At 48.2% G+C, this 26693-nt stretch overlaps 2 protein-coding genes across 9 annotated transcripts in view; one reads left to right on the top strand and one right to left on the bottom strand.

The window, feature by feature from the left end:
- KBTBD3 (kelch repeat and BTB domain containing 3) overlaps window positions 1-26693 on the top strand; it is a 192674-nt gene that overhangs the window by 26538 nt on the left and 139443 nt on the right. The window lies entirely within an intron of this gene.
- The window catches only part of AASDHPPT (aminoadipate-semialdehyde dehydrogenase-phosphopantetheinyl transferase), a 301142-nt gene that overhangs the window by 265987 nt on the left and 8462 nt on the right, over window positions 1-26693 (bottom strand). The gene's annotated exons all lie outside the window — the stretch shown is intronic.

Here is a 26693-nt window from a genome sequence, read left to right as displayed (position 1 = left end):
GGACGAGCATAGTTCCCTACCGGAGGGCAGTACGCAGGGCACAGGAAGCGATCTGGAACAGGAGCTCCCTATCACAGTGGTAAGGCCCGTTGCTGGCTCTAAGAACTCTAAGAGCCAGGTCAATCAGGAGCTCAGATGGGATCACTCTTCGGCCATGCCGCTGCAGGGAAGCCCTAGCTCAGAGGTTTCTCAAGCGTCATTATTGGAAGCAATACATCAAGAAATTATTGCCCACCGAGAGGAGACTCGCCAAGATAGTATGAAGTCACAAGCGGCCCTAAGGAAAATGCAAGGGGCCGTGAGGGAGCTGTCTAAGGCATGTACGACATTAGGCGACAGAGTCTCGAACCTGGAGGAGAGGGTCATGTCAACAGAGGCCCAAGCTACTGAAGCAGTAACCAGAGTAGACGCCCACAGTTCGCGGCTGTCAGACATTCAATGGAAACTCGTGGACATGGAGAACAGACTGAGGCGGAACAATCTTAGGGTCCTGGGGATTCCCGAGGGGGCCGAAGGGTCAGATATTAGAGCGTTTGTTATCAAACTGTTCGGCCAAGCTTTCCCCGAGCTCTCTAGTTGGAACTGGCTATGCGAAATTCAGAGGGTACATCGTACTCCTTTCAAAATGCGGAGAAATGCGAGAGAGGGGGACAAGCCTAGGGCTATTTTGATATTCTTCGGCAACTTTGTATTAAGGCAGTTAATTGCGGAGAAGGCGAGGCCGGACGCGAGGAGGTCCTGTGAGGGGCTGTCTTTCTTTGTTCGTCCAGATTTCTGCCATGCCACGGTAGAAAGGAGATGGAGACTTCGCATGCTCATCAAACCTTTCCAGGAAAAGAAACTGCAAGCTTATTTGATAAACCCAGCTCAGTTAAAGGTTATTAATGATGGGAAGATCAATTATTTTTCCTCTGAGATAAAGGCAAAGGAGTTTCTTGACTCTTTGGTTTAATTGATAGTTTGAGACAAAGAGAAACAGTCTGACTCTCATGTTCGCTAGGTGTTACTTTAAATGTTCTAGCATTTTCTCCTTGTCTCTTCTTCCTGGTTCATAGGCTTTATAGGTCTTCAGGCTGCTTTGTCAGGCTGCTTTGTTCTATTTGTTTTATTTATTCCTCACTTGCGACCGGGCTTACATCACATGCTCAGACTAGTTCTGAGCGCCTCGATTTTGGGGATGCAGGGGTGGGTGGGGGGGGTTGGGGAGTCGGGTGAGGGTGGGGGGAGTGGGGTGGGAGCCTTGGGAGTGGGGGGAAAAACTAAAAAAAGAGACAATCTGATGTTGTAGGGAGATAGGCCGTTTTGAAAGATGCCGATACTGTGAAGGCTTCCTGTCTGCGGGGGTCCGTGTTTTGGTTTCTGGTACAAAATATGATGATTTCAGTTGGGCTTCATTTGGTAGGGTCGGAATTAGAGAATGCTGAATATTAATATCTGCACTGTTAACGTTAGTGGGCTGAACGACTGGAAAAAGCGCCAAAAGTTGTCTCATTTTGCTACATACAATAGATTAGACATAATCTGTCTACAAGAGACCCATCTGCCATGGGCTAGCCTTAATTTACTCTGTATAAAAGGGTTCGATTTGATAGCCTGTACAACACAGACCTCCACTATTAGGGGGGTGGCAATCTTGGGTAGAACTTCATTGGGGGGGCGAAGAGGTTTAAATGCGATAGAATGGGCAGGTGGGCTATCGCTGAAATGAATTTTGGATATACAATTTGCTCGATATATGGTTCTAACTGCGACGATCCGGATATATTTGATTTCCTTGAGGAAGAGTTGGCGGATTGGCCAACCCCAATGATAGTATGTGGCGATTTAAATATTTCCACTGACTGGCATAGTGCACAGAATTACTCCGGATGGAAACCAAAGGTGTTTCGGGCTTTTTCCTCTCTTATTAAGTCTCACGGGTTAGAGGATGTATGGGGTAATAAGGAACCACAGAACCCGGGTTATACATATTTTTCGAACCCGTTCCAAAAGTATTCTAGGTTAGACTACTTTTTTATATCAATGTCTGAATTGAATAAGGTCTGTATTAAGAAGATCCCAAAAATAATATCCGACCATAATCCTCTGATCCTATCCTGTAGTTTGGACATTGTTGGGAGAAGCCGCACTAATTGGACATTCGAAAGAAGGTTACTTTCGGATCATAGATTCGTAGAACACTTAAAAAAATGGACTGGGGAGTTCTTTGATGCCAATCGTTACAGCACTTCAAGGAATGGTGTCTGGGAAGCTTTTAAGGCTGCTTTTAGGGGGGAATCTATTAGTTGCTCAGTGAATTTAAGGAAGACTGATAAGTTAAAACTCGATTGCCTTATGGTTGATCTGGTGAATGCAGAGGAGCTCCATATTAGGGATATAGGCAGTGGAATGGATGGGTCAGAGAGTTTAAGAAGTTTGGCGATTATTAAAGCTAATATACTGAAATTAGTTACACAGAAGGCGGTAGGTGATTATCAGGCCTCAAGGGCTAAGCGATATGAGACAGGGGAGCAAGCAGGTAGGGTTCTCGCACTACGCATTAGACAGGATCGAACTAGGAACATTATTACAAGTATACAAGAGGATGGTAAGAATTATTCAGAGTCCAAAGATATCCTAAAAGTTTTTAAAAATTTCTATCAAAAATTGTACGATTACGAGAATCATCATATTGATCAGCAAGACCATCAAATGTGGGGGTATGATAATGGTGGTCAAGTTCTCGATGGGCCGCTTAGAGAAGAGCTAGATAGAGATTTCACTGAAAGCGAGATTAAGGATGCTTTGCGCGAACTTGCTGCCGGGAAGGCTGCGGGTCCCGACGGAATTCCCCTAGAAGTTTATAAAAGTATTGAACCCGAGATTGTCCCTATTATGCTGGATCTTTTTAATGGTATTTTGTGTACAGGTGATATCCCAGACTCGTGGAAAGAGACAAATATAATCATTTTTCATAAAAAGGGTAAACCTAAGGAGAACCCAGGCTCTTACAGGCCTATATCACTTATTAACGCGGACACTAAACTTTATTCAAAAATCTGGGCCAAAAGGTTGGGGAGGATCATTGGCTGTCTCGTCTCCCCTTGGCAGCACGGGTTTGTGCCCGGGCGGGGCACTACGGACCACACTCGTCGAGCTATTGCCTTGTTTGATGCTCACGCTGCTAGGGGGGGGAAATGGCCATGATTCTCCTTGACGCAGAAAAAGCTTTCGACCGTGTAGCCTGGGACTATCTCTGGGGTACCCTTGCTGGAAGGGGATTCGGCCCAAAAGTCATCAAAGCCCTTAGAGCCATGTATAAAAATCCGGTTGCCAGGGTGTCGGTAATGGGAGAGAGCTCCGAGAAGATTTTGATTAAGAGAGGAACGCGGCAGGGCTGTCCTTGCTCCCCGATACTCTTCTCGCTATATACAGATCCCCTGATCCACAGAATCATGGTTTATCCAAGAATTAACCCAGTGATTGTCAACGGGTATAGTAATAAATTGCTGGCCTATGCTGATGATTTGGCGATTCTCACGACCCATCCACAACAGGCGATGTCCGTACTTGTTGAGTTGGCCAAAGATTTTGGTAGTAGGTCAGGGTATCTGTTAAACGAGGGGAAGACTCAGATCATCTGCACTAAGAATATCACCAAGTCAGACAATAGATATGTCGATTCAGCAGTCTATCTAGGGGTAAGGATTAATGCAGCAGTGGACAAGATCAATACTGAAAATTACTGTCCCCTTATTGACTCGATTGAAGCAGAGCTAAAAAGACTCGACGTTCTACATCTTTCTTTGGTTGGTAGGATAAACCTCCTCAAAATGTCAATCTTTCCAAGGGTCCTTTATTTGTTCCGTGCCATCCCCCTCTTGTTGGAGGAAAAACTTCTAAAAAATCTGGAAGTCATTTTTAACAGGTTCATTTGGCAATTTGGGAAAACTAGGCGCTCTATGATGCTTATGTCACTCCCCCATGAAAGAGGGGGTATGGCCCTTCCTAACCTACGATTATACCATTTCTCATCCCTTTTGGCTCAAATGTCAATACTGTTGCAATAAGATGCAAGTTCAACAGTGGCCCAGGGAGATAGTTGGGACCCCCCAACTATTTTTGAGCTTCTATTGGGGAAGAAGGCCGTAGGGTTACTTTTGAGGGAGGTGGACCGCAGATATTATAAGAAGGTTAGGTTTAAGATTATGGGTGGGGTTTGGGGGATGTGGAAAGCTATTCAAAAGCTGTTGGAGATTTTCCAAGTTTAATGCGTATTTGTCTTTATGGAACTCCAACCTGTTTCCATATTTGGGCATGGACATGAATTGCTTATTTTGGAAAGAACAAGGAATCAGGACTATAGGGGATGTTCTGGTGGGAGAGGCGGTTATTGGGTTTGCAGCAATTCAGCTTAAATACGGGATCCCGCCTACTCACTGGCTCCTGTATTGTCAGCTAGCTCAATCACTGAGGGCGATTAGACCAAGAATTACGGCACCAACTTCCCCCTGTTGGACTACTTAGGGAACGGGGGAAACAAAATTAAATACATTTACAATCACCTTATGGCGGGTATTCAGGATGATCTGGAGAAAACAGAACATGCATTGACAGTTAAATTAGATGATCTGGATGTGGATCTTGATCTAGCTCTTATATTAAATAAGAAGCTATTGCGTTCATCTAACTTACGGGCCCATCATTATAAAACATTCTTTAAGTTGTATGCGTGGGGAATGGTGGAGAATGATAAATGCCCTAGGTGCCAGACCGGCCCTGCAGATTTAATACATATGTTTTATCACTGCGATAAGTTATCCACGATACTTAGGGAAATTTCAAATTTTTTGGCGGGGCTGTTAAAATGCAGAATTGTTCTATCCCCTACGCAGGTGTTAGTAGGTGTAGACAGGAAAGTTGATCTTTGTAGTACTGCGGAAGCTTTGGTCTTTATTTCAGCCGCTGTGCTGCGTATTCTCATTTCTGCAGGATGGAAAGATCCTTCCCCCCCACCTTCCAATTGTGGATGGCAAGGTTGCTCGGGATACATAATATTGAGTCTTGCTTATATGAACTAAAAAGCAAAAAAGTAAGGGAAATGGGTAGGAATATATGGGCACCACTTGCTAGCTGGAGAAGCTTAAACGCATAGTCCCTGCAGCTGTTATTTTCTGATTATGTACTATGAAATCTCATTGTTATGTTTATATCAACACTGGTTTTTGTACTATTTGTTTGCACTATGGTTAGTCTCTACAGTGAAACATCCTGCGCAGACACCTCTGTTAATTTCAGATAAACCATTAGCTTGTGTTTACCTGAATCACTGCAGTCCCTTGCAACGGGATGATAACTATAAATATATCATAGTCGCAGTGGATTCGTGTTCAAGGTTCCTATGGATGTGGCCTCAGCGCTCGGCTGATGCTCGAACTGTTATAAAAGATTTGCGAGTCTTTATCGGCACATACGCAATTGGCACACTATAATCTGACCAGGGCCCTGCGTTTAGCTCTCGAGCTTACAAAGAAGCCATGGCCAGTTTGGGCGTTGCATTGCGGTACTCCTCTCCGTTTCACCCTGAGGGAAATTCTGTTGTGGAAAGGAAAAACCGGGACATAAAGCAATCTATAACAGCTAGGGTATTAGGTTCGGGTGATGGGTGAGTCAAACATCTTTATGGGTCCAACGCTTATTAAACAATTCGCCAAGAAGTTCTCTAGGGGAGGGTTCACTCCATATGAGGTCCTATTTGGGACAAGAATGTGGGTTCCAGATCTCGAGTGTAAAGGCACAGTGGTGGAAAATAAACCATTTAATATCAAAGATCATTTGGCTGTTTTACTGGACTTAAATGAACTAAGATACTAAGATCGAAACAAAGCAACATGTTCCTGAAGCCAACCACCACTGGGGAAATTCCAGCCGTCCCAGCAAGGCCTGTCTGGATCCCAAAGCTTGGGGATCAAGTCAGAGAGAAGATCGCGAACAAGAAGGAATTTGGGCCTTCTTACAGACAACCAGTACCTGTCCTAGCCATCCACGGAACAAGAACAGTACTTCTGCCGCCCCTTGCTGAAAAAGAAAGGAGAAATGATTTGTGTCAATCGACCTCATCAAACCACACTATGTGGCCAATACTAAGCAGTAGGCCTGGTGGACTCCGACCAAGTAGCAGGCGCACTACTCTAGCTACCATTCAAGAGGTTCAAACTGAAAAACTCATCACCATCGAGGAGTCAGCAGTAAGAAATGAAGGACTATGCAACAATGCTATGGAACTCATTCCTCTTGAAACCCAAATAACAGTTTGTCCTGATACACCTGTCTACACTAACGTAACACGTGATCAACTGGTGCCAGCGATTTCAACAAATCCTGATGCAATTTCAACCATTGACAGAACTGTCTCTGGCTATTTCATTAACTTTGATACGTTTTCTGAGGATCCAAGCGAACTGGAAACTATGTCAGCCAAAAGAACTTTCAAAAAACGAGCACAAGACTTTTTTCATCTCCTGAAAAAAACTTATCTGGTTTCACCATTGATTGAGCTATGGATTATTTCTGGAATACTTTTCTTTCTGCTTTGGCTAGCTTTAGTAATGACTCTGAGCATGCTGGTAAATGGAAGATATATTCACTTGGACACAGAAAGTAAAAATGTGAACTTACTTTTGAAACCACACATATCATCCCAAGTGACTTGTCAGCAGTGAACATCACAGCCGTTCCAATACAAGATGGTATAGTTTCGGACAAACGGATTATGATATATTCGGCCCGTCTGAACTTTTGAAGTCATTAAGTGACTACAATACATCCAATACGGAAACGTTTTACTTTAAGAATGTGAACAAAACAGGAGCGAAAAATATGTTAACCAATACAAAACAGATTTATTCTGCAGCCTTTATTGCCCAACTGTCTAGACAGGGTTTCGACTTTGGGAAAGACCCAATTGACACATAATCTGTCTGGGGTACAAAAGATTGGCAAGTGCAGGGGATAGAAGCTTTGTTTAGAGCCTGCATCATCACACAGCAAATAATGTTTTTGAATGACACTGTCCAACAAACGTCTTGCCTTGGGTTAGCCATGATCAAAGACATGAACACACCGTTCATACCTACACCTACAAGTAATAGCACTACACAGGGGGAGGTCGACGTATGTACAATTTTACAAAACAACAGATCAGATCCTGAAGGAGAAAAATGGTTGCTCTGGCCCACTGCCACAAAAATCTGTCAAGAAAGATTCCTGAACAGAATACAGAGTTTTAAAATCAATAGGCCAGACCCACGGTATGTTCAAAGACAGCATCCAGAGGTAGTAACAGCATACAGTGTAGGAAAATTATGCCTTGATTGACTACAGAAATCTACAACAGAGGATGTGAAACAACACTTATCTTTATTTAAAGAAGGCGCAGACCTTAGGGATTTCTTGCTAGGTCCAAGAAAACCGCATCAAAAACGTTTCATATATGCTGGCATCTATGCTGCTTATAATGAAATATGGAAGGTTACCCAAGCAGACGCCGCAGAAAGAATACGAGATATTGATCGTATTAATCCTCTGCTATAGACATTGTGGAACAAGATTTGGTCCTGCTGCAACAAGGCCAGTCTCAATTAAATTCTATTCTGTTATTAGGCTGGACGCTACAAAACTTGCGTGCAGGCTATGTGCCTTGACGTTTCCTCAACACGTCGTCTCTGTTCTCAGAATACAATCTCACTGATAAACAGATCGAACTGGCGCAGAGGGGAGCAAAGTATAAAATGCTGATCATTGAAAAACTGGAAAAATTGCCATTTACAGTAGCAAAAAAACAGCTACAGAATGGATCATTCATGGCAAAATAACTCTGCCTGTCACAGCTTTTCATTTTCAGTATTGCCTCAAACAAATGCAAGCAGGCAAATATGAAAGGTTGAGTAAAGAATACATCAAGACATCCAGGGATTTATCTTACACACACAGATGTTGGAGTGGGGGGCGTGAAGTGTTTCTTAGCAGTACACACTGTGAAAATGCACTGAGCGGTTCACTGATATGTCGGGATATTAGTTTACACGGGGCCTGTAGCGGTTCTACTGCAAATTTATCCTGCCACCTGCAAGGTTCACCAGCCGCTTTAATTAATCCAACGTTTGGCCAACTTTAAAATGGGAGTTACCTCATGTTGAATGATCAGAACTGTTGTGGCATGTTGCCAGGCATCCCATATCTGGCAACGGTTGGCTCCAGGGTCATTTGCTGTAGGCAAGTTTTGTTCCCCCAAATAGACACAGTCAGGGAGTCGCCTTTATGGCCTTCATTGAACATCGCTTCTATACGAATTGATACTTTAAGCAGAATGAAAGCCATTCTTTTACAACAAACCGTGCCTTTGACCTCGGCCAAAGAAACCTATTGTCTACAAATTGCAAGGACTTCAGCTGAGATACAGGCTCTGTTACGTACAAACTGCCCCAGACATCTCACAGAAATGTTGGGACGTATCTTAAACATGTCTGTTACGAGCGGTATTGTGCATGTATTTAAGACCATATGTTTAGGACTGTTAACACCTTTTCAAGCAGTGCTCGGAATCATTCCAAACTTTGTGCACTCGGTGTTTGGTGGTCTGACGCTAATTCTAGCACTCGTTGCAGGAATCCTGTTTTTATTCCTACTACTACGCTATGGCAAGCCAATCCACCAGCGTCACTCCCAGCACCTTGGAGAAAGCTCTCCTGGAAAGGAAGTGTTGTGAGCACATAATACAACTTTTGGGCTTACCTCGTCTACGAGAATTAAATACCACATGGTTTCTGTCATTCAGACCAATCTGGCAAGATTGCATCTTACCTGTTCTACGCTGCCTGCTTTGCAGTGAAGAATGCGTGCTAGACATCTGTCTAACACTCCCATCAGTCATGCCAACAGATATATATTTTTTTTTTTCAAAAACCTTTACTGTCAAATTCAGCATAAACAAGGATATTAACAGAATATCATAGACATAATGGTACTACAATCATACACAAGCCTAGTTCTGTGCAGCACGGCTATGGCACCATAATCAACACAGTGCTAAAGGAGATGATGACACCACTGTAGAGATAGGGGCAGGCACGGTCAGAGGGGGGAGGGGCAGGCACATGGGGGGAGGCAGTTACTGACCAGCACCGGCAGCCGCCGCGGTCGGAGTGCCGGTGGGGAGCGCGGGGGAGGCAGCATGGCTCAAATAAGGTCGGAGTGAAGGTATGTCACTAGGGGACCCCATATGTCAATTGGGCGGGATCTCACAGGCAGTAAGTCCCAGAATTCAAATAACAAGGTCTGACATCTCAAAGCGTCTTCAAGCCAGTGAGCGAACAGGGGCGCGGGTCTGCGACCCCAGCACATGGCCACCCTATGCCTAGCCAGGACGAGCAGCATTACGATCCGGCGGCAGGAAGAATCCGGGCAAAATTTGACAAATCTCAGCAGGCACAACGGCGGATCGGGCTGTACCGGTGCAGAGGTAATCTCGGAGATGGCGGCACATACCGCCAGCCAGAACTCCGACACCTTATGTCACAACCACGCTAGGTGAGTAAAATCCACGGCGGGGCAGCGCAACGCCTGCAACTATCGTTAGGTATGAGTCCCAGTTTATGGAGCTGAACAGGAGTACGATATAGCCTATGCAGATATTTAAAATGTATAAGACGAAGCCGATAATATGGTGATAGTTTCTTCGTCTGGTTGCAGCAATAGAGCCAGTCAGCCTGAGCAATATCCATGCCCAAGTCCTCGCCCTACCCCACGCGTACGCGGTCAGTGGAGATGGAGGTGGACGATAACGTGAGGGCGTATAATTTAGTATCTAACTTACGAGGAGTGGGGGATTTATATATAAAGTCAAGAGCAGGCATCGAAGGTGGAGGCTGGGGGAACGTTGGATGCAACGCCTTGAAAATAGCTCACAGCTGGTTAAAAAGCAATATGTCAATCGGACCAGAGCAGGCAGGGAGAGAATAGAACATGTCACGGGGTAAAGATCCGCCAATGTCGTCAGCCCCACCGGGTGGCATGTTTAGACATGCCGGTTGGTTGGAGAGGGGGAAAGTAGGATGACGTATAATCGGCATGGTGTTAGCCAATAACGTCGGAGCATTGGAGAGACGGCGCAGTCCGGACCAGGCCCAGCACAGGGTCTCGACCATGTCTACTTCAGCACGCGGGCGACTCGCTGGGGCAAACAGAGCGGTGGTCAAAGACCAGGGAGTTGCGATGTCGGACTCAACCGCAACATGTGGCTGATAAGGAGCGGGGTGAATCCAGATATGTAATAAACTGGCCTGGGCACTGAAGGCATAAAGCATAAAATTAGGAGCGCCCATACCGCCTACCGACATGGGGAGAGTGAGGATATCATACGCAATCCTGGGCTGTTTGCCAGCCCAAACAAGAGAAATGATCAAGGAACGAATTTTACGAAAGAAATGGGCAGTGAGAAAAATGGGGATATTCAAAAAAAGATAAAGGAATTTTGGGAGGACTACCATCTTGGCGATGGCTATGCGGCCAGCAAGGGACAGTGGGAGTCGGTTCCAATTAGGTATTTTAGACTCTAGCCAGTCCACCACACGCCCAAAGTTGGCCCTCCGGAGGTCATCCAAGTCCCTGCTCAGCCAAATACCTAGGTAACGGGTGGGTCCCGAGGCCCAAACAAAGGGAAAATCCGGCGTGAATGGTTTGGTGGCATCAGTAAGAGGGAACAACACTGACTTGCTCCAGTTCACCTGTATGCTGGACAGTCCACCAAACCGTATTATCTCTCGCACAAGAAGGCTGAGGTTGTCTTGAGGGTGGCGAACATACAATGTAATGTCGTCTGCATACATGGAGACAAGGAGGGAGCGGGCCGAAAAACCTATGCCCTTCTGAGTATGATGTTGCCGGAGTCTGGTCATGAGAGTCTCCATTGCAATAGCGAAGAGCATAGGGGAGAGCGGGCACCCCTGCCGAGTGCCGCACTCTATCAAAATAGGATCAGATATCTGACCATTGATTCGGAGACGAGCGGAGGGGGGGGGATTTGGGAAGGGATATCTTACGTATGAACATATTGCTAAAGCCAATGCGCGGTAGAAGAAAAATAGAAAAGGCCACTACAGTGTATGGAACGCCTTGGTGGCATCGAGTAGAGCGGCCACAGTGGGGAGGCTGGGGTTAATTTGATGAAGAACTGAAAAAATAGTCCTAAGGTTGTGCGAGGTGGCCCGACCAGGGATGAAACCAGACTGATTGGGTAGAGCAATTAGGGGAAGAAGGCGGGAGGCCAATAACTTTGCAAAAATCTTGTTGTTGATATTAATGAGAGAGAGGGGACGATAGGAATCATGGCAGTCAGCTGGTTTGTCCGGCTTGAGGAGTAGTGTTATCATCGCCTCGCGGAGAGACTGCGGGAAGAGGCCGTTATCAAAGGAATCGTTATACATGGCAGCCAGATGAGGCTCTAGGAGCACAGCGAAATTCTTTTAAGAAGAGGCCGGAAGGCCATCCAGACCGGGGGCCTATCACTAGGTAGAATGTTTATAGCAGCAAGTATCTCTTCCTTAGTGAGGGATACATCCAAAAATTTACGATGATAGTCCTCTAGCCAAACCAACCTGAGGGTGTCAAAATATTGTTCAAAGGCCTCTCGCGAGGGAGGGGAGTCAGCAGTGCAAAGTTGCGAATAATAGGCCATAAAACGAGACTTGATTTCGCCTGGGGAGTTGGTTCTAGTGGGGCCACCATCTCGGAGAGCCGCAACATAAGACGCAGCACGGAAGCGTAGGAGGTTGGCTAAGGTCTTTCCAGGCCGATCGCGATCACCGAAGCCACGGGTTTGGGCCTCTCTACCAAGGAGGACGAGTTCCCGGACGGCCTCTTCAGCAAATTCAGTATGGTTTTCCCGTAAACGCGCGAGGGTCTCAGGCCTAGGCTGGGCCGCCTGAGCGGCATCCAAAGCCGCAATTCCCGATTCCAGCTTATCCAATGTGGAGCGGATGGAACGAAGGACACCGGCTTGTTTAGAGATAGACTCGCCGCGTATTACTGTTTAACAGCCTTCCTACAGGATGGACGCAGAATCCACAGAACTGACATTTAAAACAAAATAGTTGGTAATAGCTGTTTAGATCTCATCCCAGAATACGGGATCAAGGAGAGCGTTCGGAGGAAGCCGCCAAGTGAAAGTGCGCTGAGGAGAGTGAGGGACATGGAGACAGATTTGGACCGGGGCATGATCCGAGAATGTGCGTGCCATATGAGTAGCGGAGGTGAGCCAGGTGAGGACGTCCGGTGAGGCGATCCATAAATCGATACAGGACCAGCAGCCCCGGGCTCCAGTGACGCAAGTGCCCTCACGGGCCTCGGGGCACATGTGACGCCAGGCATCATATAGCGAGTTATCCGAGTGTATGGACTTAAGTAGGGCAGTGGCACGAGGATGACAGGAGTGGGGGCCAGAGCGGTCCAAGGCCGTAGAAAGGGCGACATTAAAATCACCCCCCCAGAGAAGAGCCGCCGGGCCCAGGGATGAAATGAGGTGCCAGATATGAGTGAAGAGATCAGGATCGTCCGAGTTAGGGCCGTACACTGCAGCAATTGTCATGAGTTGAGACAATAGGGAGCCATGCAGAATCACATACCGTCCGTCAGGATCCGTAAGAACCTGAATAGTTTGCCAGGAGAGCCCCCTACGTATCAAAATAGACACCCCCCTAGAATAAGAGGAGTAGAAAGAAGAATGCGTTTCACCCCAGTGGCGCGATTGAAGTCTAGAGGAGGTCCCAGGTAACAAGTGGGTCTCCTGAAATAGACAAATGTCTACCTTGTGTCGTTGCAAGTGAGAGTGGATGAGCCTGGCTTTACGGTGATCGTTAAGACCACGGATATTCCAGGTCCAGCAAATAGTGTCATTCATGTTGTGCTGTAACTAGGTGAAATGAGATGCAGAGCAAGAGGCCTGACATCGGAGAAAGACAGCTGGTGCAATGCAGCAATGAGGAGCAGACCAAAGGCAGAGCAGGACGATTGCCCATATCAAATAATGGAACTTGTGGGAAGCCTGCAACGCTAGAAGGCCCAGTCATGGTGGAAGCCGCCAGTGCGCAACTGACACAAAGGAGGGACAAGCAGTGCCAATCGGCAAGAGGAGGACGTCATGCACAAACCTGCTGCAAGAAGCATGGTTAGCGAGAAAGTGATGCAGTCTGATTAAAAGTGGAATATAAGGACGGAAAAACAACAACAAAGTCAATATAACATGATGGGCAAACCCATAGAACCCCCCAACCCGACCCCACCCAATCTGCCGCACAATCAGCGATCTGGAAACCAGGATCTGACAGATAAAAATCAGACAGAGTGCAGGCAACAGTATTCCAGAAAAAACCCCGCCCAACCAGAACCCATCCCTTAGCAACCCGATAAACAGTACAAGGAAACCCACCACCCCCACACCCACTCCATCCCCCCAATCAGGCTGAGATATCTCCCCTACCCACCCCAGGAACCCTCAACTTGGAAGAAGGAAAGCAACGATAATAAAGGGACTTATCCCGTGAGGGCATGGCAGGGCTCAGCGTACACTCCCGCAATGGCGCAGGGTGGCCAAGCTGTTGAGACAACAGACAGCATACAGGTAAGAGTTCACCAAAGAGTCACAACAGATCAGTCATTGTCACTGAGGTGGTCAGATGCAGGGAGCTGAGAGCCGGAGGGTGATTGGCGGGATGATTTATCAAGTTTCTTGGCAAATGCAAGGGCGTCTCTAGGATCAGGAAACATGAGCGTCTTAGCGCCCTGGCGGACTCTCAGCTTGGCTGGGTAGGCCAATGAATGAATAAGCAACATCATGTTTTGGGAGGATCCGCTTTGCTAGGAGGAATTCACGGTGAGCGGCCTGGACTGCCAGAGTATAGTCCGGATAAAAAGAGAGTGAGTTTCCTTGATGGATGATTTTGCCCTTGTCGCGTGCTGCACGCAGGATCGGGTCTCGATCTCTGAAATTGAATATTTTAGCAATAATGGGATGAGGTGGAAGACCGGGACCTGGACGTGGACCAAGAAAGCGGTGGGCGCTCTCAACAATAAAGACTGAAGAAAGAATGTCCCCAAATAATTCCTGGACAAGCTGTTCCACGAAGTCCTCCATGCGGGAAATATTTGTTGATTCTGGCACGCCCGTGATGCGGAGGTTGCTCCGGCGGGAGCGCGCTTGCAAATCCTCATTTTTATTGCGAATAACATCCAGTATTTTGTCCATCTGCAGCAGTTTCTGATGATCCTGAGTGGCTGCGTCCTCAATGTCCGAGATCCGGGTCTCCCCGTGAAGAAGGCGATGGTCATGGGAGTCCACCCGGGCCATGACAGAGTCCAAGCGTGCAGAGAGTTGGTCAAGTTGAGCCACGATTCCGGTGACCGTGGATTTAACATCAAGCATAATCGCCTTCAGATCATCATCACGTGCCAGAGGGGCCTCCATAGTGGCTGCAGAGTCGCCGCCGTCTGGTCCCGCGCCGTCCTAGCGAGTTGATCTGCGCTGATCGAAGGCGATTTTGGGCTGTTTAGGGTCAGTCCTCCCCATGGCGATCGGACACAAGCAGAATGCGCCACCAAGGAGCAGAAGAGCTGAATAGCGCTCAGGTTGGGCAGCAGCGCAGGACACAGCGGGCGGGGCCCCACTACTCAGCTGGCACAGTCAGTGCAAAAGAGCTGGCAGCAAGCACCACACCGGGCAGTAGCCGCAGCCGACCACACCTCGCGGTGGGCACAGAGGGGCGCTAATGGGCAGTGGCAGGAAGCACAGGTATCTGGGAGGCACAAACACCGCCACAGGAAGCTCTGCAGGGGCGAACTCTGTGTGCAGTAAGGCTGACCAGGGGCCACGCTATGGCACATGTCTGCTGGCGTAAGGCAGGATCCAGGGCCAGAGCAGCACCGGATGATGGAGTGGGATGAGCGTGAAGAGCAGCGTGTAGGGGCCACTGCGGTCGAAAGCCAGGTGTGTCCAGGCAACAGGGGAGGTACCGGGCTCCAGAAGTGGAGGCAATGTGGCGATTACGCGACCTCACAAGAAGAAAGGCAGCAGGGAGTACGTGCAGGATTAATTGCCGTATATGGCGCAGCAGGGGCAGAGCTGGGCCGAGTGAGGAAGTAAGCTGTCTGCCCGAATGCATGTTATGGGCGCCGCCGGGGCCCGAGGTCCGGTATTGCAGGGGAGAAAGGTGGGCGGCCGAGTTCAAATGCCGAGGAGTGGCACGGCCAAGGCGCGTCGGGCCGATGAGGGAGGCGGCCACACACAAAGCACCCCACACAGTGCCACCGGGTAGTCGCCGGTAGCGTGCACCATACTGCGGCAGCAGCGGCGGGGAGGCGCGGGGGCCCACCGCACCCGACACCGGGCCCGGGCCCCAGCGGCCGTCAGGGAAGGCACAAACCGGGAAGCAAAGCGGCGCAGTGAGCACGGAAAGCCCGGGCCGTACAGCTCGCAGACCCCCAACCACGCCGCAGGCTACCGCAGCAACAGCCGCACTCACCGGTGCAGGCAACGAGGAGGCCTCCGACGTCTTCTAGGCGGTGCGGCTCTCACAGGTGGCCAACCGGGATCCAGGCAGTGGAGGGCCAGGCCCACCTCGGGGAGTGGGCCCAGCGCAGCAGATGGGCTGCAGAACTCGGTTGTCACGAGTCGCCCTGGAGCCAGAACGACACCAATCAACACCCCAGATGATTCCGCTCCAGTACAGTCAGGTTAGTGGCAGAGTTAGTGCTGTCTGCATGAAGGATGATGACGGATTATTAGCTTGGCCGGCAGAGCCCACTTAGAGTGCGGCCATCTTGCAGCCGGCCAAGTCATGCCCCCATGCCAACGGATATTGATACTCTGCTGGACCCGATTACGGCCCATGCTCTGTGTTGTCCCCAGAGGCTACCAATCCTGATGACAGCAGTCCTTGAGATCTCACAGACGCAACATGCTACTGCTGAGGTACGAGATGGATCAACCGGCACACAGGTAACATCGGAAACGAACATTGCTACTGGGGATGCTTCACATTTATGTGCAGTTATTCTTCTAAACGAGGTATTCCAACTATCACCGACATCGGTAGACGATCTTTTGTCTACAGGAATAGAGGATTTCATGTTTTCGCCAGCTCTTTACACTGACTTTTGATTCGGCTCACAGTGTACCGGAAAAGCTATGAATTTGGCCTTCATTTTTCAAAGCAAAGACAAAACCTTGGAATTTTTTCATACAATATGTTTTTTTTCTCTTCTCTCTAAAATTTTATTTTTCTTTTTATGGCGAAGAAATATGCTTAAAGTAGAACTATTCATAGAGAACAGACTTTCATTGAACACTTCCAGGGACACACTGTCACCTTTATTCACCTCGTGAGCCATTACATCATATGGGTATATATTTGTGTTCATTCACTTAGCATTCACTGTAAACATATGCTTAGAATGAAACATTGCATTAATATGTACAGCACCTTTGCATTTCATGTCTAGCAAACGTTTTTTACCATAAAATTATTTTAGTATGCTTTTACAAGTGTTTTTAGCAACATGCGGTAATCAGTTCTAAATGTTTAGCATTTCATGTTTAGCATTTAGTATTATCGATCATTCGAAAGTGGAGTGGGTGTTGTGTTTCGATTTAGATGTCCGTACATAGGTTTACCTAACTCATGTCCTTATATGGGCACAATTCGTATTGCCCTTATTTAGGCATAGAATCCCAACCCTTATTTAGGCATTAACCATGCTATTCAAATACAGCCATATGTCACCTACATCCGTCCATCCCCACATCACAACGAATTCTTAGAAACCAGACCGCTGAGCCTTCCCCAAGGCGAGGTCGCCCCCACTCCTCTGCTTACCTGCTGCCTGCCAGCCTTGCTCCTGCCTGCTGCCTGGAAGCCCCGCTCCTGCCCGCTGCCTGCCTTACCTTGCTCCGCTGCCTCGTTGCTGCCCTTGGGTCCCCTGCCGTCCACCGGACGACCCAGCCACCGCAGAGCCGCCCTCTGAGCCCCTTCCTGCCACAGTCCACCGCCGACTCCGCCCCCCCCTGCCCATTGGCCGCCCCGCTCCCGCCACCGAGCTGTCCCGCCCTCCCGGCTCCTCTCTTAAGGGGTCCGTGTGCAGGGACAGGGAGTGACCGCTGAGCCTTCCCCAAGGCGAGGTCGCCCCCACTCCTCTGCTTACCTGCTGCCTGCCAGCCTTGCTCCTGCCTGCTGCCTGGAAGCCCCGCTCCTGCCCGCTGCCTGCCTTACCTTGCTCCGCTGCCTCGTTGCTGCCCTTGGGTCCCCTGCCGTCCACCGGACGACCGAGCCGCCGCAGAGCCGCCCTCTGAGCCCCTTCCCGCCACAGTCCACCGCCGACTCCGCCCCCCCCTGCCCATTGGCCGCCCCGCTCCCGCCACCGAGCTGTCCCGCCCTCCCGGCTCCTCTCTTAAGGGGTCCGTGTGCAGGGACAGGGAGTGACCGCTGAGCCTTCCCCAAGGCGAGGTCGCCCCCACTCCTCTGCTTACCTGATGCCTGCCAGCCTTGCTCCTGCCTGCTGCCTGGAAGACCCGCTCCTGCCAGCTGCCTGCCTTACCTTGCTCCGCTGCCTCGTTGCTGCCCTTGGGTCCCCTGCCGTCCACCGGACGACCCAGCCGCCGCAGAGCCGCCCTCTGAGCCCCTTCCCGCCACAGTCCACCGCCGACTCCGCCCCTCCCTGCCCATTGGCCGCCCCGCTCCCGCCACCGAGCTGACCCGCCCTCCCGGCTCCTCTCTTATGACGCCCCCTGAGCGACCGTGCAGCGGACGCGCGCAGCGGGAGCACCGAATGAGCGCCGAAGGTGCGCCAAAGGTAAGCCCGTCTGCGCCCGTCCGCGCCTGGACCGCGCCCAGCCCCAGGACCCCTGGCCCCCAGCCCACCCGCCGGATGTATCGCCATCATCCACAGGAACACCATCCGCATCACGACCAACACCGACGACACCCTCGCACCCGCCGAACACCTGCACTTCCAGGTCCACATCAACCCCAAGACCACCCTCAGAGGCACCCTCATCTACAGACCCCCGGGACCTCGCACACAATTCAGCGAACACATCGCCGACTTCATCAGCCCGCACGCCCTCCCCTCCGCTGACTACATCCTCCTCGGGGACCTCAACTTCCACCTGGAGAACAACAACGACCGCAACACCACCACCCTGCTGGACAACCTCGCCAACCTCGGACTCAAGCAGCTGGTCATCACCCCCACCCACTACGCCGGACACACACTCGACCCCGTCTTCTCATCCAGCAAGGACATCGCCTTCAGCCACGCCACCGGACTCCACTGGACAGACCACAGCTGCGTCCACTTCAGCTTCAGAAGGACCACGATCCACCACCACCAGCAACAGGTTGCACGCAGAAGCTGGAACAAGATCACAGCCGACCAGCTCGCGACCGCCCTGAGCAAGAACCCACCCACCAGCGCAACGAACCCCAGCCAAGCGGCCACCAACCTCACGAAGTGGATCAGCGACTGCGCTGACGACCTCGCCCCTCTGAAGACCCCGACTAGCAGACCCGGTAGCAAGAAAGCCCCATGGTTCACAGACGAACTCAAGAGCTCCAAAAAGAATTGCCGAGCCCTCGAGAGAACCTGGCGCAGAGACCCGACACCGGACAACATGACTGCCCTCAAGCTCGCCACCCGAAAACACCACCAACTCATCCACGCCACCAAGAAAACTGCATTCAAGGAACGACTGGACAACAACGCACACAACAGCAAGGAACTTTTCAACATCGTCAAAGAGCTCTCCAACCCCAACGCCGGAAACAACGACATCACCCCTTCGCAAGACCTCTGCAACTCCCTCGCCTCCTACTTCCACAACAAGATCGCGGACATACACAACAGCTTCAGCACTCAACCGACGCATGCCACAACCGAACCACCGCCCCCCACCACCACCCTCCGCGCCTGGACCCCGATCAGCACCGAAGACACCGTCCGCACGATGAACTCCATCCACTCCGGATCTCCTACCGACCCCTGCCCTCACCACGTCTTCAACAAGGCCGACGCTGTCATCGCACCCCCACCTGCGGGACATCATCAACACCTCCTTCGACACCGCTACCTTCCCGGAGAGCTGGAAGCACGCCGAACTCAGCGCTCTACTAAAGAAGCCATCAGCCAACCCCACCGACCTCAAGAACTACCGCCCCATCTCGCTGCTCCCGTTTCCTGCAAAAGTCATCGAGAAGACCGTCAACAAGCAGCTGGCCGCCTTCCTCGAGATGAACGGATCCCTCGACCTCTCGCAGTCTGGCTTCCGGGCCAACCACAGCACCGAGACCACCCTGATCGCAGCCACCGATGACATCCGAGCTCTGCTTGACAACGGAGAAACAGCGGCCCTCATCCTCCTAGACCTCTCCGCGGCCTTCGACACTGTCTGCCACCGTACACTAGTGCAGCGTCTCAGCAACGTCGGACTCCAGGAGAAGGCACTGGAGTGGATCATCTCCTTCCTCGCCGGAAGGACACAGAGAGTCCGCCTCCCCCCGTTCAGATCTGAAGCCACCGAAGTCATCTGCGGCGTTCCTCAAGGCTCCTCGCTCAGTCCAACCCTCTTCAACGTGTACATGAGCCCCCTCGCAGACATCGCACGCCAGCACAACCTCAACATCATCTCCTACGCCGACGACACCCAGCTGATAATCTCCCTCACCAACGACCCCGCCACCGCCAGAGCCAACCTCCACGAAGGGATGAAAGAGGTAGCCGAATGGATGAAGAACAGCCGCCTGAAACTGAACTCGGACAAGACGGAAGTCCTCATCCTGGGTCCCTCACCCTCCGCCTGGGACGACTCCTGGTGGCCCCCCGCCCTAGGCAGCGCACCCAAACCAACAGACCACGCACGCAACCTGGGCTTCATTCTGGACTCCACCCTCTCCATGACCAGACAAGTCAACGCCGTCTCCTCGTCGTGCTTCAACATCCTGCGCATGCTACGAAAAATCTTCCGGTGGATCCCCACCGAGACCAGGAAGACGGTCACCCAGGCCCTCGTCACCAGCCGTCTGGACTACGGCAACTCCCTCTATGCCGGAACTACCGCCAAACTCCAGAAAAGACTTCAGCGTATCCAGAACACCTCAGCACGACTCATCCTGGACATCCCCCGTCGCAGCCACATCTCCGGACACCTGAGAGACCTGCACTGGCTCCCGGTCACCAAGAGAATCACCTTCCGCCTCCTCAACCACGCACACAAAGCCCTACACAACCAAGGCCCAGGATACCTCAACAGCCACCTCAACTTCTACGCTCCCAAACGCCAGCTTCGATCGACCGGCCACGCCCTCGCCACCGTCCCCCGCATCCGAAGAGCCACCACAGGGGGACGGTCCTTCTCCTTCCTCGCCGCCAGGACGTGGAACTCCCACCCGACCCACCTCCGCCTGACCCAGGACCACCTCGCCTTCAGGAAGCAACTCAAGACCTGGCTGTTCGAGCAGTAGCGGACCCCCCTCCCCTAGCGCCTTGAGACCCTCTGGGTGAGTAGTGCGCTATATAAATGCTTTGATTGATTGATTGGGACTTTCCCTAGCTAGGATTATTGATTTCTCCAAGAACTCATCTAATATGCATGAACTACTATTCCTTAGGGGTTCATTCATGACGTCTTTCTCTGTCCGACTTTACGTCAATGCTAACATTCCTAAGCACCTTCCAGGTATAAATATACCTTCCCTTACCATGGTAGACCACGGCTCGGCTGCACAGCTCGATAAGGCTCGCCACGGCAAGTTCGGAAGAATTTGAGTCCCCACCTGATGCACTGACCAGACGCTGTCATACCTGCTCGCAGAGAATCCAGCTTCCAGTGTTCTGAATCCCTTCGGGGGTGTTATAGTTTGAGACCCGGAAAGAGATTCCCACCTCTCATTCAAAGGTATGGAGCTGACTAGAACATAGAGGGGCTCTTGGCATATGCAAAACTATAGCTTACCATACCATAGGATATGGCACCTACTTCTTACCTTGTACTACAATTAGGTTAGGTACACTGGGGTAGAACTATTTAGAAGCATCAAACGAGAATCCACTTTTTAGCCTATGTTATTTATGTATGTGTATATGAATATATGTCATAGCTAGAAGATAATGCTGTTGCAGTATTATTTCTTCTTACTGCTTACACTGGACGTATTATATCTCGCATACTGTCTTGCGATTGTAACAGCTCATATCTCTTACACGAGAAACAAGACTGGTTAATAAATCCTTTTATTGAAACGCCCGTCTATCTATTTCTGTGTAACTATGAAGTAACTAAGCATGCACGATTGACTGAGTGAAACTGTTATCTGTTGTTTCCACGATTCTGAGACATGTTCCGATTGTAAGGGAAACAAAGTTGTCATATTTATGCGGTTGCCAGAAACTACTCCCTTCTTGTTTACTCAAGGAGTTTTGGGTGGCCTCTGAGTTAGCTGGCACACAAAGTAATTAAGTTTAATGTACTCGATAGAGGCATACTGACCTCAGTCCTATGCCACAACTATAGTGTATATTATTCCATTGCGCAGAGCCTATAAGGGAAATAGGAACTACACTACATTACTTTTTCCTTCAGGCAGCATATTACTGTTGTCTAGTGCGTAACTTGAATTGAGTCGCATCAAGGTGTTTATTGCAAGGCACAATAGGGCTGTAGCTGAAGGCAGTGCAAGTTTCTCTCAGTGGGGTAGTACGGTGTTCAGTGGGGGAGAGGATGTGGCACTATGGCCAGAGCAGCCAAATTTGAAACTGAGAAATCATGGTTCAGCCTTCATGACCAGCCCACAATACCACTCTCCTGAGGGAGAACATTCCAATGCTAGACCTTAGAAGGCCCCACTAGACCTTAGAAGCCCTGCTGTCATTGCACCAGCAGATTTGGACCCTAGCAGTGACAAGTGTGGGTTGACCTTGAAGGCCTGTCCACCACAATCCATTCTGAAGTTTACAGCCAGTCTTGTGGTCAATCCTACAAAGCAGCACACCATAGAGTTACAGTGACTGTCACTGAAGTCAAAGGACCCTTGAGGACAGTCCGCCTCACCCATTGGTACCTCAATTGGCATTGTTTTCAGCAGTAGCAGTGTAACCCACCAGGGATTGATAAGGCAGGATTTGCACGCACACTAAATGCAGCGTCCAGCCATGTCGTCATCTGGAGGGGGAACATTTAGGCCCTTTTTTACAGGCCACTGGCCTGCTGAAGAACGCCATGGGATCCCGGAGGTAAGATCAAGATTAAATAAGCATTTCCATTGCAATAGGTTTCACATTACTGAAAGTTTGACCTATTGGCGTTGCAAATAATAATGTAACGCCAATAGCTCATCTTTCAGTAATGGGAGACCTATTGCATTGCAAATGCTTGTTTTAAAGTTACTATGTAGGTGCTGTATAGTCATTGTTTCTGTTTGTCTCTCTAACTGGTTATGCAGTTTTTTAAGTAGTTTCTCAAGACTTATGATTTTGGTTGTTTTTTTATTTGTATGTCCCAGCCACTTCCAGGACTTTTTGGTTCAAAAGATTAGTGGGCATGAGTGGAACTGGCTTACAGATATCAATGGGTTAATAGATTTCATGTAATTGAGATATGATCTTTTGAGTTAAACATGGCATCGAGAGTATGGCTATCATCAAGTGCGCTACTCAATACTGAGTCCAAGAAGGTAGCGGCAAGTCAACCACCTGTCAACGACATTGTGCCCAACAGACACTTCTATTAAAAACTTTGCACATGCAAACAACTGAAGTACTGGCACGAACGGCTCAGTCTGTTATATTCAATGCACCACCACTTCCCCATGCCCCCCACCTCAATTTCAATCCACACTCAATTCACTTAAATGTTGCTATTTAGGAGGTCATACTCTTAAATATAGATTACAAAACTATCAACCTACCAAAATATTAAGGTAACAATACCTACTACTAACATATCATGTAAATATCAACTACAAAAAATTGTATGTTAAATTAAGCAATAGAATTTAAAAATAACATCTATTTTTGAAAAATGAAGGGTTTAAATATTACTGTAAAAAACTTTAAGGGCCATATGTAGGTAGCCTAATACCGGTCGGTAACGGCCGATTTTCGGTAAATATACCGTTACCGACCGGTATTTAGGCTTTTGCTATGTAGGGGGATCATGTCAGGATTCGGTAATTTACCGAATCCTGAAATGAGATGTAGGGGGAATGTGTCGTGGGTGTGGGGATTCGTTATTTACCACCAACTAAAAGTTGGTGGTAAATGACGAATAGGTGTGAAAAAGCATTTTTGTGCACTTTGAAGTGTGCACTGTGGCAGACATACATGCCCTTAGGGCATGTATGTGCGCCACATGTGCACACATGGACGAATCAGGGGTGCAACAGGGTGTCAATGTGACACCCTGCCAGCCATGATGATGCCTCCCCCATTACCGATTCGGTAATGGCAACTGGCTTCCCATTCATTCCTATGGGCCTCCAGGCCCATAGGAATGAATGGGAAGCCAGTTGCCATTACCGAATCGGTAAATACCGATTCTAAAATACCGACACCTACCGATTCAGTATTATTTTACCTACATTACATTTACCGATTCATAAATACCGAATCGGTAAAATTCGGTATTTAAGAATCGGTAAATGTAATTTACCTACATATGGCCCTTAATATCTAAATATTACTAAAAAAATGCAATTAAGTAACTATTAAAAATACAGTATTTAAAAGTACTTTGCCAAATAAAAAATACTATCTGCAATTTTTATACATTGAAAAATAATTTAACATTTTGGAGTTATAGATTTACAAAATAGTTCATAAAAAGGCTACTTATTATTACAAAAACATATTAACTCTTGCACATAACACATATAAGAAAATATTAAATGATTTAAAAACACCAACAATCTACATATCTCAAAACACACTCTAAATACTCCGGCAGCCACTGAATAAAATTCTGTACTTTTTTAAGTTCTTTGATTAAATATTCTAATGTGAATTATTTTTTAAAAGAGCAATAAAAGCAAACTAAAATTAAATCAAACAATCAAAATAAAATGTATTAACTGCAATTCTACATTTACAAAAATATAATTTGGTAACATTGAGGAAAGCGCAAACATATGGGAGTACCCAGTAAACTATTAAAACTGCTGTTTGGCAAACATTCGGAAAAATAAATATATTTGGGAGCTGGGGTGAAATGTACCATTCTAACCCTAATTCTAACAATATTTATGAAAGCACAAATCTTTCTTTTAGGAAAAGGCTTACATTTACTATGCTAACTCAAATCCTATCAAAATTGGGAAGAGTGCATACATTTTGGTGTGGGGACAGAATAACTGTTCTAACTCCAATCCCAACGCATTGGGAAAAGTGTATGTTTGAGGGTCTAAATTCACTATTCGAATTCCAATCAAAACAGCATTGAAGAGTGTGCATATAAAGGAGGCAGATTCACTATTTTGATTCAAATCCACAAACATTAGAAATATGCATATATTTGAGGGTGGGATGAGATTTAAAATTCCAACACAATGGTGGGCGCACCACTGACAGCTTGAGCCTGATACTTGGCTCCGGCTCATCTCAAGGTCGTTTACAACCCATAAGCCAAAAATGAACTAAGCCGAACTAAGAATAAGTCACTGCCTTCCTCATATATGGAGTGAATAGGTGAGGAAGGGGATAGAAATCGGAGGACAAGAGATAAGAGCAGAAAAAAGGAAGAGAGGCAGGACAACAGAAGGTGACAGTTGTCATCAAAATGTTGTGTAAAGAGGGGTACAGATAGACTAGAGAGAGACACATTAGGAAGAAAGAGGGTACTAAATGTGGCATGAGGAGCGGTGATAAATAAAAAAAAGGAGAGAAAGAGCAGGGGGAGAAAAGACGTGCCGTGGAAGAGTGATACTGGTACAGGCTGGTATGAAAAGCGGGTAGTGCTGGCGCAGAATCAGTTGTGTGACTTGTGACTGAATGGGTATTCCTACATTAGCGGCCTTTTAGAGGACACCCGCCTGTGACAGTATGCCCATAGCCATCAAGAGGTTAGTCTTCTGATGCACCCCTTAAAACCTCTAATACTTCCTCTCTACCGCAGCCTGTCACATTATGGCAATGTTTTTGCAGGCTCAGCTTGTGCTTTAGCTGTTAAGGCCAAGCTGGTATCCTGGTTTGGCTCTGCCATCTTTTGTCTGCTGCCCTGACACAGCTAAGTACCTTTTTGCTCCTATCCTTATTATCCATGATATATGTATATTCCTTGATACAATATTTCAATATTTTACATTGTTTTGGCTTCTATATGTCTTGTATAGAGTAATATTATATGTAATTAGGACTGAACGATGTTATACCAATTACAATCCTTGTTTGTCACATTACCTGCCAATTTATGGCGGTTCTACCCCTTTACTGACCTTCTTTTGTTTACTATTATACACCTAAACGTGTCTTTTATATATTAATGTTAACGGACCGTCATTCGTACAATTTGCCCACTAGCATTAACAACCATTTTAGATTACATTGACTTATGTCTTATAGGCGTTCAATGTCATCTGATATTTTATATGCTTAGCCTCTCACCATTCTTGAGGTTTGTCGAAATTTCAAACGCGCTCTCCCGTGTCTCGTTACAACTTAGATCTCGAGACACGGGAGTGCATCCTCGCTCCGTAGCCCAGCGTCTCCCTCGCGCACAGTGCTTAACCAAGCACGTCTCTTCACGCGTCTTCACATCGGAGCACGTCTCTACGTAGCGTCTCCTCCTCGCGCTAACCTTTCTTCCGGTTTGTTAACTGCCGAGTGCAATTTGACAGATCTTGGAGCCATAATTCATTTCGGAGCCACTCTACACGACGACGTGAGGTTTTTGCTTGGACAATACTGCCACCTAGGGCCCTTTTTTAATTCAAGCATTTTAATTAAAACTGAACAGTCAGCTCAGTTTACTTACTATTCAATCGCTTACTAAAGCCTTAAATCGGCTATCTTTTCCTCTTAGTCTGGGTAGGCCACCCTCAAACTACTTTAATTCATTTGGGCATTTTACTCTTTACTTAATTATTGATTAACGATGGATTCTGATGGAAATCCTTCACAAATTTCAACAAAGGAAGCTCTGGATGATAACCTTAAGAGGCTTATTGATAAAGAAGTAAAATCATCAATTAAAGTAGCAGTGGATGCTGCTCTTTTTAAAAGGAAAAGGCCTTCCCCTCCTGAGGAGATTTATTTCTCACTCTCGGATGGAGAATCGCCTTCCACCTCTGGGACTCAAAGTAAGGGAAAAGCTTCCCAAAAAAGAAAACATATTTCGGAGGCATCTATCAATGCCTAAAGATATGGTAGCTCTCACGCTACAAAAGATTTTGGTGCCCATAGCGACACAATAGCTAGACCTCAATTCCTTGAGGCAGAGAGAATGGGTGCCCATAGCGGCATGATAGAAAGCGGTACCCTTTACGGGACAAAAGATTATTTTAAAGACTACTATGATGAAATAACAGACTAAGAGGACTTTGACGAATTTGTGTTTGACCCTAAATATACCCTTGAAAACCTTGATGAGGACTTAGACCAAGCCTCAACATCCTCCCTCAGTG

Source organism: Triturus cristatus, chromosome 8 (assembly GCF_964204655.1).
Source record: "Triturus cristatus chromosome 8, aTriCri1.1, whole genome shotgun sequence".
NCBI classification, from domain to species: Eukaryota; Metazoa; Chordata; class Amphibia; order Caudata; family Salamandridae; genus Triturus; species Triturus cristatus.
The sequence above is the reverse complement of the archived record's forward strand: the minus strand, read 5'-3'. Positions and strand labels throughout refer to the sequence as shown.